Here is a 15,748-nt window from a genome sequence, read left to right on the forward strand (position 1 = left end):
TAAGGAAGGCAGGCAAGGATAAAGGCAAAAAAGAGATGGGACAAAGTGGTCTTAGGAGAAGTGAAGGAAGACCAGCTCACTTCTGACTGGCTGCGAGAGCCTCACATAAGACATGGCAATTGAGCTGAACTTTAAAACTAGAGAAGGGTTACCATAGGCACAGATAAGGGGAAGCAGAGTTCCAAGGAGGGAAGGCAGGCCACATAAATGAACAGAGATGGGAGGGGATATGATGAGATGGTCCAATTTGGCTGGGACATAAAGAGCAGGAGGAGAGATGTGAAATCAGATTGGAAAAGTCAGCTGGAGCCAGATGGGGGAGGTAAGGAGTTTGTATTTTATCCAAAAGGCCAGAGTTTTAACCCATTCTATCCAAAGCCACAGACCAAACTCAATAACTGAGCAGATCCAAACTGGCCAGGGCCATGGTGAGCATTTTTTGTTTAGTCCCAAGCAAGGGCCACAGAATCCAGTGACCCACATCTGGAGCATGGTGTTCAGTGCTGGGTACCACATTTGGGGAAGGACTATGACGAACTACAAGTTATCGAGGGAAAGGAAAATGGGAAATTATTATGCTACACTAACTCTATTTCCTCTTCTTCTTTTAACAGGATTCCTAGAGGTTCTGTATCAGCTTGGTCCCAGGGTGATCAATTCTGGAGTTCCAACTATCAAAGATCACCCACTAAATTATATAGATATTGGCTTTTGCACTGGGAGAGGGAGAACCCACAAAGCCAAAATGGTAGCTTCTTAACATAATTTTGATCCAGGGAATGCTAGAGGTATATTATATCTGGTTTTCAGCACAGCATTTGACAATGTTGTCAAATGTCAAACTCTCGATGTCAGCAAAAGGCTCAAACCGGATTAAGATGTTATTGGGAAATGTTTAACAAAAAAATACAAACAGTATAATATCATCTTAATTTGTGGTTTTCTAATTCAATAAGCCAGAGGGATCTGATTCTATTTGAGTTTGTCATCACTATCTCATGCTATCCTTATGGGCAAGATGTAGAGATATGGGCTAAATGATAGGACAGTCAGGTGACCTTCAAAAGGGTTAAAAGACCATTAATGGGTTCTGAGCAATTTGGAATGAGGTTCCTATTAGAATGTCCCAGGGTTCTCTCCCTTGGCCCGACGTACTCAACAAAGCAACAAGGGAATTACAGATGAGAATGACCGCAGAATTTTGATTTTTTTTTTTTTTACAGATGATAAAAAGGAAAATCAAAGAGGTAGATGACTTCTCCAAGTTGACACATAGCAGAAGGCAAATATGACATAGCAGAAGGCAGGTACTCTTTCCAAATCCAGTGCTCTTTCCACTACACCAATACATTACTTCTACACCACTGGTTAAAGTCACAGAAGTGACTTTGTCAATATTGTCAAGAACACAAATATGAGAGTGCTTACTAACCTGCTAAATGACACAGTCAGGATCCCAAAAGGTTTCAGTAGGTCAGAAAGCAGGGCCAAACCTAAAAAGAGAAATATAATAGGGATAAATATAAAGACATATAGTTAGATTCAAATAATTGCACAAGCTCAAGATGGGACAGCATGACTAGATATCAGGTCACAAGAGAAGGATCTCTGAGTCTTAGTGAACAGGAAGGCAACAAGCAACTATTAAGCATCTACTAAGTATTTTGTAAACCTCATGGCATTAGCTCAATTGAGTCCTGGCAACAACAAAAAGCTAATTTGACCTTGGATTGTATTGAGAGGCATGAGGCTTGGTATTAGGCAGGACAGACTCCAGCTGTCCTCAGCCCTGATCAGACAACATGTGAAATAGGATTTTAGTTTCTGGTGCCTTGTTTTAAAAGAACAATAACAAGTGAAAGAACATTCTAAGGAGGGCTATTGTTTTTCTTTTGAGATTGAGGAGTAAAGAAAAAGAGAGGAAGAATTATGAAAGAGGAAATTCAGAGAGTATGGGAATTGTTCATTAAGTCCGAAACTGAAATCTGGGGGAGGGAAATTTAAAAGAACTGGAGAGTAAAGTGAAGGAGGAAGAAGAGAAAGACTTGAGTTGCAGGTGAAAGAGAAGGAAAACATCCAAAAGGAAAAGGAAGTTGGATGTAATCATCAAGGTGCTAATGAAGTGACATGAGAAGTGACAATTCCAGAATGGAAGTCCCCGGTAGGCACTGCAACAACAGGAAGTTAGCCAAAAGAATTACTAGCAAGAACAAAAAAGGAAAGAGTTATTGGCAAGAACAAAAAAAGGGCTAAGGATTCTGCTTGAAGAAAGAGCAAAGATAACTTGACCATGTCTTGCATAGAATACATAAGAATAAAGGAGCTCAAAGAAAACCTCTCCACTGTCCAGAAAAAAATGCAACCATCACTTTAAACATCACAGACTGTGATTCTGACAAAGAAAAAGGATCTTAGGAGAAGGGGGCATCTTGGCCCGCAGCAGGAATTTAGAGAAGAGAGTTAAATGTGCCAGTGAGGAAAAAAGGAAGAAGGACCCTTGAATACTTAGGGGTGGGCAACAGATATGAGAACTTTATTGGAAAAAAAGAAGCTTTATATAGTAAGATATCATTCACACGAGGAGATCCAGAAACCCAAGCAGGGAAGCATGACAAATATTCAGGATCAACACAGACATAGAAATGATACTGTCATCCAAGTATACTACATACCACCTATTCAGAAAGAGGATATTGATGAGTTTTGCAAAAAAAAAGATCAGTATTCTGGCACTGAGGCATGATATGGTAGTGATGAGAAGATTCAATTATCAGACATTTATTACATCTCACTCTGTCAAAAAGCAGAGAAGCTACTAAGTTCTTGGTTTGCATCAATAACAATTCCATCCCTATGAAAGTTAGAGAAACCAAAGAAGGAAACCACTATTCTGGACCTGACTCTTATGAACAATGAACATCTGATTGCTAAAGTAGAAGTCATGGGAACTTGGGGTGGGAGGGTGTGGAATGACAGATCCACCTTAGGTTTGGGGAAAAAAGTAAAAGAAACTAAGCATAGTGTTGATATGATATCTTGATTTCTTTTTAGAGGAAAAAGAAGAATCTGTAAATTATAGGTCATTACCCTTGATTTTGATTCTTAGAAAGAGGCAACAAGTGCAGTAGAGAACAGGGAACAGGTCTCGGAGGAAGGCTTGGGCTCAGGTTTTAACTCTGACTAGCTGCACGACTGTGGACAAGTCACTCACTCTCTCAGTGTCCCAAATAAGATATGCATAAGCACTAGTAGAAGACTTTCTCTGCTATGCCTCTTCCTGCCTTTCTAATATCCTCTGCCCACTGCACTTTTCCGGAAACTCCCCATCCGTCCCCTACTTCCCTCTCCCCACACAGGAGCACGGGGCACACACACATTCACACTCACACTTTCATTTTCAGTATTTTTCTCACTGGATGATCTCAAGCATCGCTCTACCTGTGTTGCTAAAGATGGGAAACCAAGTGGATGCACTCATGCCCTCCCTTGAAAGTGAACTGTTCTGGCTGGAGGGGCCAGGCCCCCAACCCTGTCACACTGACTGGGAAAAATGACAAAAAGTTGAGAGCTCTGAGTGCCAGGTCCTACCTGAGCCTCCCTCCTGCACTTAAGGGTTCGAAGACCTTTGGCATCATTGAGATTTCTTGCTTTACCCATTGCTGGCCTGACTCTTGTGGAAAACTTCCTTAGGTCCTTAAACTGCAGTGAGGACCTATGGCATTAAAGGTAAAAAGGCTTCATCAAGAGCAGATCATGCAGACTCATCCTCCCTTCTTCTCCAACAGGATTACCAGCTAAGCAGGTGAGGAGATACTCTAGATTTCAGTAACGCATTTACGTGAGGTGCTCATGCCTTTCTTGGAGGCAAGATCTGGAAAGAGGCAGGTAGCTGAGAGCACGGTTATAAGAACCCTGAACTGGCAGAATGGCCAAACCAAGAAAGCAGTTGTGGGAGAGCCAATGTTGACTTGGAAGGAGGTGTCTGGTGGAGTGCCCTCAGGACCTGTGCTTGGCCCAAGCCATTTACCACCTTCATTAGTGAGTCAGATGAAGGCACCCCGGCTAGTCCCTCAAGTTTATTGATGACTCGAGGCTGAGAGGGTCAGCTGAAGAGGGAGACCAGAGGTAGGATCCAAAAAGGCCAGGTCATTGGACTGAATCGAACAAGATGAAATTGAACATGGCTAAATAGAAAGTCTTACCCATGGGGTTTTTAAAAAATTACAAGGTAGGAGGGGTATGACTAGACAGCACCCCTCCTGAAAACAATTTGGGGGTTTTAGTGGACTGCAGTCCCCAAAGTGAATGTAATGTATCCAGGACTCAGAACTGACTATATGGGGTACTGGGTTTAATTCTGGGTGTTGTGTTGCATTATCAAGGTGACACCAATGAGAAGTGACCAGAGGTCAAAGGCCTCAAATTCATGTCACAAAAGGATAAGATGAATGAAGGAATTGAGTTTGTTTAATCTGAAGAAGAAAAGACTTGGGGGGGGGGGGAGACAAATTCTTTGTCTCCAAGTACCCGGATTGGACTAGGCTCCTTCAGGGCCCCCTTTGCCTCAGAGGTTCTAGGTACTGGGATGTAGATAACTATGGTGGCAACACTAAGGAATCTCCCCTGTAGCCTCAGGCTGTCCTAGACGGCAGCAGGAAAAGGGCCACATGGTAAGTCCAACTGAGCAGGCCCCGGACCGCAGCTGAGGATGTTCACTGTTCTCTGACCCTTCCTCATCAGGCAAGAGCAGCAGTACCTGCAAGCCCCAGAGAAGCCCGAACAGCAGGCTGCTCCCACGATGCCAGGGACCACTCCTGCTGTGCACACAGCCTGCTGCCAAACAAACCCCATAGCTCACTGGCTCACTGGCTTGCTCACTCTTTCCTTCCCTCTCTCCCTCCCTCCTTCCATTTCTCTCTCTCTCTCTCTCCCTCCCTCCATCAGCCTGCCTGCTTAGCACAGACCTAGAGTGGGTGTGGGGCCTCTTTGACAAGCTCCTGCTTCCCCCCACTGCTTCTGGGGAGGAGGGAAGAAGGGAGAGGCGGAGGTGAGAGAGAAAACACACAGCCATTTTGGCAATTAAATTTCTGAACCTTTTCATTATGCAATTTCAATTCATTAAAAGGTTTTTCCCTCTCCCCCCATACCCCAAACACCCTTTTAAATGTAAAACCCCACCAAGTTCCCCTGGATGGGAATCAAGGCTGAGGAGCCCCCAGGCCTGCCTCGTGGCCCAGATAGGAGGGGCTTTTAGCCTTGGGCAGAAGCTCACAATAACGGTGCTGTTCCATCCCTCGGCCACGGCAGCTGCACGGAAACCAAAGGGTTTCATAGGTACAGGAGGCAGCTCCTGGGCTTCGGCACCAAGAAAAGGCCAGCTGCCAAGTGGGGAGAGGCCACGTGGCAGGGGCGCTGGATGAGCTGGCTTCCTGTGAGCTGCCAAGGCCAGGCTTTGGGGCCTGCTAGACATCCTGCTTTCCTCACACCTAGCACTGGGATGGATCCTTAATATTTACAAAGCACTTTCCCAATCTTAGCACATTTGGTCCTTGGAGCAACCCTGAGAGGGAGGCACCATTATTATTGTCATTCAGCAGAAGACAAACCGAGGACCCCACAGATGAACTGCCTTGCTTCAGGTCCAAAACTAGTTTGAAGCAGGAGTCAAGCTCGGCCTTATCTAAGAAGCCCTCATATTTTACTGGGGGGAGGGGGAGTGGAAGACAGACGTAAATAGACAAGTCAGGCGACCTCACCTTTGTTTGAGACAATCAAGTTGTCTCCTGGGAAAGAAGGAGCCATTTGGACCCTGTTGCTCAAGTCCCCGGCCAAGCCAGAAGCCCAAGGGAAGACAGGCCTTCAGTTGGCAGCCAGCCCAGCTAGAGACGCAGATGTGTTCACCGGACACCTGGGCAAACCTGGCAACTCCGGGAGACTCTTGGCCTACCTTTCCCCAGTTCCAAAAGGGGCTACATCAGCTCAAGTACAGCCTTCTCCACAAAATGAGTGAAGGCTGGAAGGGACCTTTGAGGAGTCATTTTAAGGATAAGGACCTGAAGACATAAAGAGGTTACCTGACTTGCCCAGAGTAACAGTTTCTGAGGTGGGATTGGAGTCTTCCTGACTTCCCGACTATTCAACATTTCAGTTAAATCCAATTGATTCCTTTTACAAATGAGAAAACAGGTTCCAAGAAGCTCAGTATTGAGCTTGAGGTACTGAAAGGACCCTCTGGCAGAGTCACAGAACTCCAAAGGGTCCCCAGAATTCTTCACGACACCACACACAATTCCTCAGCACAGCTTGGTGGGCCCCAGCTAGCCTGTGCCTCACAAATACTTCCACCAGGTCAACTCGACTTGGCTGACCTTAACAGACTTTACTTGGTAGCTTGAGCAAAATTCTTGCCAAGATCTAAATACATATTTTTCTTCTCTTCCCACCCCCACCCCCCAGCTTTTCTCCCAACCAGAATTAGTCAACTTGGCCACAGTCCATGAAACCTAATTATTTCTGTGAGAGCGTTTAAAGTGTGTAAGTACAACCACTGATGAGCAGGCAAGGCAGTCTGGGAACACCATGTGGTTCCTTGGACTTGGGGCCCCGCTGGAGAGAGGCAAAAACTGAAGGGAAGAACAGAAGGGCTGGATGGCTCTTGGAACATGGCCTGAGGAAAGCAAACCCTCAAGGAGAGAGAAAAAAAGACAACCACAGAGAAATCAGAAAGGGCAAAGGGACCAAGGCCACTGCAGCTGGAAACTGAGATCATCTGGACGCCAAATCTGCTTCCATCATATAATGCAAATCCCTTTCCTTCTCTGACCCCTTTTAACCATCGAGACCACTTTGAGTTAGTGTGGTGCCTTTCTGCCCAGGACTTACAAATACATCTACTAGATTTGAGACAGGTTGGTTGTCCAGTGGATAGAGCACTAACTCTGGAGCAATTAAATTCTCCCTCAAGCACTTACTAGCTGTAACTCTGAGCAAGTCACTTCATCTCTGTCTGACTCAGTTTCCTTAGCTGTAAAATAGATAAACTACTATAAAAGCACACCTACCTCCCAAGGTTGTTGTGAGAATCAAAGAAGAATCCAGGCTGAGCACAGTACCTGGCATATAGCAGGTGCTTAATAAATGCTTATTGGCTGACTGACAGATCATATATGTAAGGCACTTTGCAAACCATATGGTGTCACATAAATGCTAGTTATTTTTTCAGATTATTACTCTTATTATCATTAGTTCATCTGGCAAAGGAGGAAGAGCACATCTTTGGATCTTCAATATCCTAACAGACTAAGGGAGTTATCCTGTTCCCAAGCGACTCGGGCAACCAGAATTCTAGTCCCAGGTCTGCCACTGACTTGTTCTGTGACCTTAGACGAGTGACTTAACCCATTCGGACACGTCCCCATTTAAAAGGAGAGCTGGCCCATTTAACCTGGAAGGGCCCTTCTACTGTCATAGCTCTGGGTGCCCTAGGAGCAGATGTTCTTCTAAGCCTCTTCTAGCCCCAGTCTGGAAGAACTAGGCCTAGGTGGAGGCAGGGCAGTTCCTACGGTTTCCCCACTTAAGACAAGATCTTAAGATTGTAGATTTCTAGCAGGAAGAGGCCTTTTAGACAATTTAGCCCAACCCCCTCATTTTACCAAGGACAAACCAGATGAGATTATAATTAGTTCTCAATTATCTCCAGGAGGTTGACAGTGGGGGTGGGGAATAGACAGCATACATTAAGAAAATCAAAAGGTCCCAGGGCCTTCTTCTCCCACCTAAACCAGTATCAAAGTTTGGCCTTCCTCTCCTGGATCCCCCAACAGCCTCAGGACAAGGTGCTGGGCAACCCACATGTTACTCAATGGCGAGCAGGGGCAGTTGCTTTGGTAGAGAGAGACTGGCTTTGTCATCAGACAAGGGCTTCAAAGCCCAGCTCAGCCTCCTCTGTGAAATGATGGGGTTGTCTGGGTCAGGGGATCTTAACCTTTTCTAGATCATGAACATCTCAGTCAGGCAGTATGCTGAAGCCATGGGCCCCTCTTGACAGAAACATGGGTTTTAAAGGTATAAAATACATACAATTCTATTGAAATAGCTATGGAATTATGGGTCACAGACCCCAAGTTAAGAACACACACATGTACACACACCTCCTAGATAATCTCTCAGATCTCTTACAACTCTGACATTTTAGATTTTAAGTTCTACTATCTCTCCCAGTTCTAACATTGTGTTCTAAGGTTCTTGCAATCTAAGAACCCTTCTAGTTGTGACATTGTTCTGAAATCCCTTCCAACTTTAACAGCCTATGTTTTAACAGTTCTGACATTTTCTGTTTGTTCTAAGGCAGTGGTTCGCAAAGTCTGGTCCAGAGCATCCTGGGAATCTCTGAAATCCTTTCAGAGAGTCTACAAATTCATAATTAGTTTTTATTTTTAATGTGCTCAATATCTAGAACTATAAACCACATAAACAAAAACTCTTTGGACGGATCCTCAATCATTTTTAATAAGATAGAGATATTGAGAACAAAAGTTTGAGGACCCCTGCTCTAAGGTTCCCCCCAACTCTGCCATTCACTGTCCTAAGGCCAGTCTATGAAACCAAATGTAAATAAGAAAAAAAAAAGAGCCTTGTTTGTTTGGCCCTAAGGAAAAGAATTGAAACCTGGCCATGTGTTCCTATTTTTAGTCAGGACAACAAAGCACAGAGGTATGATGCCTCTCCCATCTCTCCCCCTCCCCCAGTTTAGAATAAATCTTTATCCTGTTTTAGGGCTCTAAATTGCAAAGACCCTGGTGCTCTAGACCGGAGTCTTAGGATCTTTTCTGCCCTCCACCCTCAAGGTGACCAAAGCTACGCATGGTATTGGCAAGACAAGCTATTTGTAGCTGACTGGGAAGGGACCTCAAGAATTTGAAGGAGGCCCAGTTGGTCTGACAAATGGACAAGGGCAGAATGCTTCTTCTTTATCAAGGGAAGTCAATGAACATATGAAGGGAAAGAAAGAGGGAGAATGAAGTTACGTCACATTCCTCTATCAAGGAATGAGCCTTCAACTTTAGTAAATGTTTGTTGACTGACTGACTGACCATGAGTCAGAAAACCAGAGTTCACTTCACGTCTCTGTAGATTGCTAGCTGTGTGACTCTGGCAGATGACTTGTCGCCTCACTTGTCAAGAGGGAATCTATGATCTTTGAAGTCTCTTTTGGCTCAAAATCTCCGGTACTGTTTCATGTCTAAACGCTCTGGTTTCCTGGGTTGCCTGGGGGGGGGTTCCCTCGGTCCCTGGCTTCTTCTTATCTCATGGTTAAGGATCTCATCCACTCCTCTGTTTCAACCTTTGCCTCTATGGAAAACTTACCACTTCCAGGGGCAGCCCATTCTACTTGGGGAATAACTTTTCACAAAGTTTTCCCTTATCTCCAGTCTAAATCTGCCCTTCTGCAATTTCCTCCCTCACTTCCTTAATTTTGCCCTCTGGAGACAAGCAGAAAAAGCCATACTTCATTGCCAGAACCTCCAGACAGTCATCTTGCTCCCAAGCTCTTCCCCTTGGCTTGCCCTGATCCCTTCAACTTCATTACTAGTCCTCGCCTTTCTGGCTGCCTTCTCCAGACACCCATTTTTGTGAGGTTTACCTTCCTACAAAATACAATGCTCTAAAGTGACCACAATATTCCAGAGGGAAGCCTGTGTATCCCCCAGAGGACTCAACACAGAGGTTGGCACATAGTAGGAACTCAGCTGTTTGTTAAATAAATGGAGACCAAGAGGGAAACAGAACGGTTCTTGATTTAAAAATACAGTAGGAGGCTGTGTAATAATCAACACAAAAAGACAAACCCCACAGACAGATGGCGGGCATGCAAGTGTTTTGTCCCCAACACGGAGTCAGGCTTCAACAGATCCCATATCACCAGCCTCTTTCTTCGTAAACCTAGAAGAACGCGTTCCATCCAGTAGGCTAGCTGGATTTGCTAAAGTTTGAGTGACTCTGAGCTAGAACAGGAGAAACCGACAGGAAGCTAGGGCAGGGATTGACTGGTAAAGGAGGACACTAAGCAAAGAATTCAGCAGCCTGAGCCTTTGAGGCTTCACCACCTGGAGGCAAGGAGCCCGTGACGGTATGTGCCCAGTGGGGATGGGTTGCATTGGCTGTGCCCTGGCAGCCTGGAGAAGCCCCTACCCAGAGCTAGCTTATAGCTAAGCCCAGGAAAGTTGAGAATATAAAGGCCTTAGATGCTACCAACTTCCTCTGGGGAAGGAGGCACAGCTCAAGCTTGGCGGTAACAGGAGCTCCCATTTCTACATCCCTTCACCTATACAAGGCTCTTCATACACATTTTGTTATTCAGTCCTTATGCCACTGCTGCAAGGTGGAGGAGGCAGGAAGGGACATTAGCAGAAAGAGCACTGAACTAGCCAGAGGATGACTGGTTTTCTAGGCCTGGCTCTCTCATGAACAAATGAGTCTCTCCTCTTCTTTGGGCCTGTTTCTGCCTCTGTAAAATGAAATCATCGAATCAGTTAAAGATCACCTCTAGCCCTAATGTTCCCTGACATCTCTCACTATTCCCGTTTTACAGAGGAGAAAAGACAGATTCAAAAATTAAGTGACTCACTTAAGGTCACATAGCTAGGCAAGGATTGGGACTGCAAGCAGGCTGGGTCCGTGGCTGCTAGGAGACTAAAGCGATGCTCACATGAACCAAAGCATCTGGAGATGCTGCAGAAGAAGCTCAACCCTTACAGTGCCTGGGAGCCAACTGCTGAGCTGCCAAAAGGGCACAGGACAAACAGGCTCTGCAAGCCAGAGCCTCAAACTCCCATCATTCACTACATGCTAATGTATGTTGACATCATTAACTTCCCTTCTGTGTTTTATTCATTCACCAAGCACTGATTTAGCACCTGCTGCATGCCCAAAGAGTAGGAAGATAGAGGGTGATACGGAAATGAATGTTGTAGCATGGCTCTCCAAACAGCTTGCAAGAGAGTAGGAGAGAAAAAAGAGCTCATTTATCAATCTGGTAACAAATCTCTGTAGTTCAGAGGCATGTAAACCCATTAGTCTAGGTGAGAAGCAATATGGGCCTAAACTGGGGAAGAGAGATAGCTATGAGGAAAGAAAGAAAGAAAAAAAAGGAAGGAGGGAAGAAGGAAAGGAAGGAAGGAAGGAAGAAAAGAAAGAGGAGAGGGGGGGAAAAGAGGAAGGAAGGAAAAAAGGAAGGGAGGGAGGAAGGAAGGAAGAAAAGAAAGAGGAGAGAGAGGGAGGAAAAGAGGAAGGAAGGAAGGAAAGGAAAGGAAAGGAAGGAGGGAGGAAGGGAGGTTGGGGAGAAACAAAGAACAGATAAAAGACTGAGTTGCTATGACTTGAGGACTGTGTATGTAAACTCTTGGAGGTTCATTTGACCTTTCTGCCAGTGGCCCAGGGGGAAAGGGATTAGCCTCAGAAGCCCCTTCCTGTCCTGGATCATAACTGGATGAGGCGCAAAGGAGAAGAGTTTGAAACCACTCAGGTTTCACACTTGGGTACCTGGGAGGATGGCAGTGCTGTGAGTAGAAACTTAGGAAGGATCAGTCAAGGGCTGAGGGGAGATGAACTTGAAATGCTAATGGGACCCCTTCCAGTGGCACCCCATCCCAAGCTGGGAAGGCCTTGAGCTGAGCACAGACCCAGAGCTGGCCCATGTATTTCTGGGCAGACATCTGGCTAAATGCAGAACGCTGCCAGGTATGGGGCTTTCAGAAACATGCAGCTGACAAGGAATGGAGGAGCTCCCAATCTGCACTGGTAAAAGGGGTACCTACGCCCACAGAAGCTTGGATGCTTGAAGTAGCCAAGAACATTTGTGAAGCACTCTGTGAAGTCATCAGGTGCTATGGAAATGTCAACTACACTAATGTGGGTGATTACAGGTATGTTCACCCTCCCCCAGCTCTTACCACCAGCAGAAATAATTGGCATCAACAGGTTTGTTTGGCTTGTGTGCACACCCTCGAGTCCCTAGGAAGCCCGAGCTACAAAGGGCACATTTGCACTTTCACTAACTGGCACAGCAGGCTTCTTCCTTAGTGCCTGCTACAGACTTAGGGCCCCTCTCCAATCCCAAGGTGGGTCCAGGCCTCTCTGCCTACGTGTGAGGCACTCAGCTTGGCCAAATGCTTGTTGCCTGCCTGATTACTAATAGGGTACAAGTGCCCTATTACGCAACTCAGTACAGTCATTCCTCCACAAGCTTCCATCTGCCCACTCTCTGGCCTGCTGCTGTGGTGAAGAGGGCAAACTAGAAACAGATGGATCAGCCGATCGGAGAGAGGGGCTGCTGAGTCCCTTGAAGCCTGAAGGAGGGAGCTTTAGTACCACGTATGTGTCCCTTCTTCTTGAAGCACAGTGGCTTCAATAGCATATTCAAGTCATGGCTTTGCCATATACTATAGGCCTCTGCACAAGAGGCTTTCCCTCTCTGTGTCTCTGACTCAGTCTCCTCTCTGTAAAATGGCAGGCAGGGACACTCTAGATGATCTCTAAGGCTACTTACAGCTCTGATATTCTGTATTCTAAGGTCTTTAACACCAGACATTTCATGTTATATCTTCTAAGGTTGCCCTCTGGCTCCCACATTCCAAGTTCTAGGTCACTTCCAGAAAGGGCACTTCATATTTTATGTTCTATATTTTGAAGTCCCTTCCATTTCTGACATTCCATGCCAAATGTTCTATGTTCTCAAGTCTTTTCCAGCTCTGCCATTCCAGGGTATGTCTGAGGATCCTATGTAGTTGACACTCCATGTTGTATGTTCTAAGGCCCCTTTCTAGCTCTGGCACTCCCCATACTAGGGTCCCTTTCAGCCCTAACCTTCTATGTTCTATGTTTTGAGGTCCTTTCCAACTCCGACATTTTATGTTACATGTGCTATAGTGTAAAGTCTCATTCCAGTTCTGTCATTCTATATTACGTGTTCTAAGAGCCCTTTCCAGCTCTAACATTCTAGGGCTCCCTGATTGGAACTGGATGCCCTGAATCATACAGAAAATCACCTCACTTCCCAACTCTCACTGTCAAGGCTGTCAGCAAAGGACTTCTTTTGGATTTAGGGACTTAGAAAAATGAGTAGCCTTCCCACTGTGGGAGAATAACACTGATTGTCCAAAAATTCCTTTTAAGAGTATGTTCTCCGTGATTCTTTCCAACAATGAGATGATTGATGCCAATTCCAATGATCTTGTGATGAAGAGAGCCATGGACACCCGGAGAGAGAACTGTGGGAACTGAGTGAGGATCACAACATAACACTCTCATTCCTTTTGTTGTTGTTCGCTTGCATTTTGTTTTCTTACTCATTTCCTTTCTTTTTTTGATCTGATTTCTCTTGTGCAGAAAGAGAATTGTATAAATGTTTATACATATTGGATTGTATGTTTTAACATGTTTAACATATATTGGGTTGCTTGCCATCTAGGGGAGGGGGTGGGGAGAAGGAGGAGAAAATCTGAAACACAAGGCTTTGCAAGGGTCAATGCTGAAAAATTATTCATGCATATGTTTTGAAAATAAAAAGCTTTATAAAAATAAAATAAAATTAGAAGAAAATGGCAAAAAAAAAAAAAAGACTATGTTCTCAGAGCCAAAGGAGATGGAGGGAAGAGCTGGGGAAAGTATGTAAGAGCCTCCCCCAGCTAAATCACCAACTTGGGAGCAAAGTGCCACATTATTCCAACACTGATTTCTGGGGGCTAAAAACCAGAAATCCTTCTGTTCAGGCTTCACTTATAACCAAGGTCACTCATCTTGACCACTTCCCAATTTTAATCAACGTTTAGAACAAGTTTACATCAAAATGGAGACTCTTAGGGGCTCCTGCTCACATTTCCGTTCCACAGAATATGCTTATCTATTTGAACCTCAAATCTTGGGTCTGTCCAAACCTTAATAACAGAATTATTTTCTAAGGATTTTGCTCTCATTGCCTCCCTCTCCCTCTCCCACACACATTCCCAACGATGTCTGGCACCATGGCACCTCCCCAGCCTCGGTATCCTTGACATTCCATTCAAACCTACCTGCTCTCCATTAACCTCGACCAAAGGAGCCTATCTACACCCCACCCCATGCCCTGTGTGAGCTTGTTTAGACTGGATCTCGGGCTTGCAGTGGCCCCCTCTCCCTCTGTTTCTGCTTCATTTCTGATCAAAGTTTCCCCCCAAGCCCTCCAAACCCTGACATTCTCTGTTCTCTAAGCTCTCTTCCTGTCCCACGAGTCTCTGACTGTCTATAGTTCTGTGATTTTATGGGCAGATGTAGTGATTTGACCTCTCCAGAGTCGTAGGGCAAGGGAGGCCAGAGCCAGCTGGGCCAGTGATTGGCTGTGACAGACCCAAAGGGCAGACAACGAGCCAGAGTAAACTCTTCCTTTGCGCTCACGTTAAACCTTAACAACATTTAATTTAAAAAGTAATTTTGAAAATTTCTCGTGCGATGAATCAAAAAGGTGTTTGAGGCTGCTGTGTTGATCCCTGGAGTTTGGCAGCCTGGAGTTTAATAACCTGAATCTTCCTAAAGCAAACGGAGCCCAGAGCTCCTTCCACTAGAGGTGAATGCTCCATGCTCCTGCCATGTCACACTCAGGGCAAAGAGTGGCTCTTCTTGCTCCTCCACCCACAGTCTGTGGATTCTATTCCCACAACTCTCCCATTTCCTGCCTCCAAGGTCACTGCCCTAGGCACTTATCACCTCTGACCCAGAATACTGTCATAGACTCTAAACCCATCTCCCTGCTACTGGCTTCCAGTCTTTGGCACCTCTAATCCCTTCCTTTACATAGCAATTAAAAGAATCAGCGTATGGCTCGGTTCTCACCTTATTACTTTCCTGGACAACAATCTTCAGTGATTCCTTATTGCCACTAAGAAAAATTGAACCCTGTCAGTTTACCACTGAAGACCCCATCGCCAACCCAATCTCATTCTGTTTCCTTGTCCACAGTGGCTTTGTGGCTCCACCAACCTGGATGACTATCTGCCGACAATGACTTGCCTTTTCTCACCTCTATATAGTCATCCAGGCTATCCCTCATATTGAGAATGCATTTGTTTGTCTCTGGTCAGTCTGAAACCTAGCTCTCCCTTCAGGGTCCAGCTTGGGGGCCACGGCCTCTTCTCTGATGCCCTTCAAACCACCGCCCAACCCCATAAATCAGCCAAAAGTTGCCTCCTGCTCACACTGGTCCAGAATATCTCTCCAGGATCTTTCTTTTGCCGGTAGCACTGCTCTGAACTTCTACCGGGCACATCTGGGTGGTGTATGTTCTGTCCCCACTATTGGGGGTAAGTTCCTTGAGTCCAGGGACCCATCCTTTTCCCCCATTATTGTAGCTCTGGGAGAGAACACAGGGTTCTGCATAGGGTAGCTCCTTAAAAAATGTTTCCTGAATTGAACCTAAAACAGGCTCTTGCAATTTCTAATCCAATTATTCGAAACCTGATGAATTCATCTGTGCCAACATGAGCAAGTCCCCTTTATGGACTGGATCTCAGTCTCCTCTTCTAGCAAATGAGGACCGACTGACTGCTAAGGCTTCTTTCTGGGTTCTGTTCTGAGGCCCCACTCAGCTGCAACATGGCTCATTCATTCATTCTACTGATGCTAAATGAGCCCCTATGTGTGGGGTTCTATGTTAAACGATATTTGAGATCCAGAGATCACTAATAATAACTCACATTTCTATAATGGGTGAAAGCGG

At 45.4% G+C, this 15,748-nt stretch overlaps 1 protein-coding gene across 3 annotated transcripts in view; it reads right to left on the bottom strand.

Moving 5' to 3' along the window:
* NEXMIF (neurite extension and migration factor) overlaps nt 1–15,748 on the bottom strand; it is a 198,879-nt gene that overhangs the window by 166,136 nt on the left and 16,995 nt on the right. For all 3 annotated transcript variants that reach the window (XM_031944898.1, XM_031944896.1, XM_031944895.1), the window contains exon 4: nt 1,433–1,493. The gene's annotated coding sequence lies outside the window, so the exon portion shown is untranslated. The remainder of the gene's footprint in view (nt 1–1,432; nt 1,494–15,748) is intronic.

The sequence above is a fragment of the Sarcophilus harrisii genome, chromosome X (assembly GCF_902635505.1).
Source record: "Sarcophilus harrisii chromosome X, mSarHar1.11, whole genome shotgun sequence".
NCBI lineage: Eukaryota > Metazoa > Chordata > Mammalia > Dasyuromorphia > Dasyuridae > Sarcophilus > Sarcophilus harrisii.